Below are 3,229 nucleotides of genomic sequence, written 5' to 3'. Positions count from 1 at the left end.
TTTCCGTCTCATATTTACATCATCAAGATTATACAATAGTGTCATCAGACATTCATTACAATGAGAAGTTCCTTATCATTTAAATAGGAAAAGACTATATGGGAGCTAAAAGGCAGCTGTACTAAAGACTGCTTTCTCAATTTTCTACTCAGTCTGTTCATGATAATTTTATCGCAGCACAAATCCAGGGAGGATGGATGGTTCCACATTTCACAGACGGTTACACAGGGGAGAACAGCAGAGGAGAATATATGGCTTGGTGTGTGACTGCTAGATAATACAGATTTGTCACAAGCAGAATCCATTTTAGAAAGATTTGAAAAAACTTGTGGAACAAAATACTAGCGGAGTAAGACTTAAGAGTGAGAAGATGCTGACTTGAAGGCTCAAACTCGCCCACGTACACCAAGTCAGGACTGCAGAGTTGTGTGAGGCCATAAAGCCATCCAAAGATGAAATTGAATAAGAAGTTCATGTAATAAAATAGTAAGCTCCCAGCGAGGTGTGGCGGCTCTCACCTACAACCCCATCACTTAAGGGTTGAGGCAGGAGGGTTCGGAGTTCAAGACTATGATGGGCTGCAGAGTGAGGCTGAGTTCAGTCTAAGCTACAGGAGCTTCTGCTTCAAAGAGTGGGGCACAGGTGTGGGGAGACAGTTCAGTGGGTAAAATGCTTGCCGTGCAAGCCTGAGGAGCGGACTCTGGATCCGCAGCATGCAAGTGAAAGCTGGAAGAGGCGGCACTGGGCGAGAAAAGGCAACCCCTGAAGCTTATCGGTCAGCCAGCTAGCCTAATCAATGAGCTTGGAGCTGCATGAAAGTCCTTGTGTGAAAAAATAAGGTGGTGATTGATCAGAGAAGACACCTGATATCACCTCCACATACATGGTACACATCTGTATGGACATTTGTACACTTGCATCCTCACACATCCACATTCACAGGGAGGCAGACACATATCACACAGTCATAAAAATAAAACAAAACACATAACTTTGCAAAGGAGTTTCATAAAACGCAAAGAGAAAGAATAGACTACCTCAGTGGACAGATCAATGCATCTTCCAGCAGTTAGCAGTGAAGTATCTTTTTACAGAAGATGGTGATAAATATAGAGACTAACTGGTCAATGTGCAGAGAATAATAGAGCGTGGGGTGCCCAGATCTAAATTACACAGCTACATCACAGCCCTTCTACCAAGGTTTGAGGATTCTCTCAGCAGAGGGCGTGGAAAGAATTTAAGAGGCAGAGGTAGGAGACATCTGTTACCCAAAAGTATTTGCCACACACAACAGGGCCACTGTACACGTGACTTCACCGAGACTGTAACTTATGCCCAAGGCCTGCACAAGCTCAAGACTGCCAAAACCTTAGCACGGATGGGGAGGAGGTTCAAGGAGTTTCAGGCTCAGCTGACAACCAGGCGGCAGCTGATGGCTTCTGGGGATAGAGCGAGCCAGCTCTATTCGGGGCTGTAGTCTCCGAGAAGCTACCCATGTTCCAGTGGATGGTTCCATACACATATAGTTAGCACTGAGTGGACTCAGTAGGTTCAAAAAATAAATAAAAATGAAGTCACAAGGGTCAGAAAGTGATGGTAGAGAATTAGGGGACTTGAAGGGTCAGAAAGAGGATGGATTTGATCAAAACATTATATGCATTATGAAATTTTCTAACAGTAAAAAGGATAGATATAGAAAGAAAGATGATTCTGAACACAAGAAAATCAGATAGGATGAGTCATCTCATATATACATACACACACAAACATACACATATAAAACAGGTATTTCTGTGAGTTAAATCTTAATTTAAAAAATGGAAGAATGGAAGGGCTAGAAGTGTAGTTGATTTGTAGAGCATTAGCCTAGCATGTATAATATCTATAATATCCCCCAAATCACAGGAAGAACAGAAAAATGCACATTAGGAAAAAAAGAAAGAAAATACTCCCAAAAGACTAGAATTTTTGAGTGAAAGAAATACTTAATTAGCAAAAAAAAAAAAAAAAAAAAGTCAGCCAAGCATCAAAAGAGACATTTTCTACTATACAATAATAAGCAATGTGTCAAGCATTCTAGTACAAAATCCAGATCCCTTACATGTAGCCACACATGCAGTACCCAGGTGTTCATAGCTTTAGACCACACAGTTCTACACAACGTCTTTTTTTTTCCTACCGGAGAGACTCCATTTAACATTTCTTATAGAGTTGGTTGATCTGTGATTAATCTTCTCTCATATTTTATATACAGAAAAGACTTTTCTCTTTTTGCTTGGTCTTAATGTATACAAGAAAACAGCAGCGGATGGGCCGGGGGGATCTGAGGAGCCTACACAGCTGCCCAGCCTGAGGATTGGAGGCTCCCTTGTGTCCCTGATGACAGGTAACTGCTGCCACCTCCCTGGCTCCCTGTGCAACTGCTCGGACAACCCTGTGTTCTCCAAGGTTGTGGAAGCCACCAGCCTTGGGTCACCCCAGCATGTGGCACAGGTAACTTCAAGGAATGGCCCGCTGTTCAACTTTGGACACACCGAGCGACTGCCCCTTCCATCAAGTCTGCCATGAGGGAGCGAGTGGGGAGAACTTGGTGCTCATGTGGGCTACATCAGCAAGCTGGGGCCTGTGCACAGAGCTGCCTGAAGCAATGGCTGTTCTAACACCAGCTACTATGAGCTGTGCCACACTGAGTTTGCAGCAGAAAAGCAGCTAAAAGGCCCAGGACCCCACACTGAGAAGTGGACGTTGTGCTGTGACATGGTATGTCATGTTCATCACACCACTGGCCGCCACGTCAGGCTGGGTGTGCCTGCATGGGGCCCTAGACCACCTTGGTTCTGCACAGTCGGTTGGAGGCCATGGGGCTCAATGACATCACCATCGCCCTCTGCACCATCTATGCACTCTGGACGATGGCCTCTTTCCGATACCATTGCCAGCTGTACTCAGGATGGAGGAAGACCAATCAGAAAGTCCACCTGAAGATTCTGGCAGCAGGTGACTTGGGGATGTAGGTGGAGTTTTTCACCTGGACTGCCAGTGAGCTCTATCCTGCCAGCTGGCTCCCAAATAACCACACAGAGACTTATTATTAATTGTAGATGCTTGGACGATAGCTTAAGCTTATTACTAACTAGCTCTTACAACTAACATGGCAATACCTTTTCTTAACACAGCATGTTCATCTTCTGCTTCCTCTGTGTCTGGCAGGTGACTCCACCTTCCTTCT

The 3,229-nt window shown here is 44.6% G+C and overlaps 1 pseudogene; it reads left to right on the top strand.

Moving 5' to 3' along the window:
• Window positions 1-713: 713 nt before the first annotated feature.
• Window positions 714-3,014, top strand: LOC102918616 (E3 ubiquitin-protein ligase MARCHF2 pseudogene; annotated as a pseudogene).
• The last annotated feature ends 215 nt before the right edge of the window (window positions 3,015-3,229 follow it).

This window comes from Peromyscus maniculatus, chromosome 3, assembly GCF_049852395.1.
Source record: "Peromyscus maniculatus bairdii isolate BWxNUB_F1_BW_parent chromosome 3, HU_Pman_BW_mat_3.1, whole genome shotgun sequence".
Classification (NCBI taxonomy): domain Eukaryota; kingdom Metazoa; phylum Chordata; class Mammalia; order Rodentia; family Cricetidae; genus Peromyscus; species Peromyscus maniculatus.
Note: the sequence above shows the minus strand (reverse complement) of the source record. Positions and strands in the feature narration are given on the sequence as shown.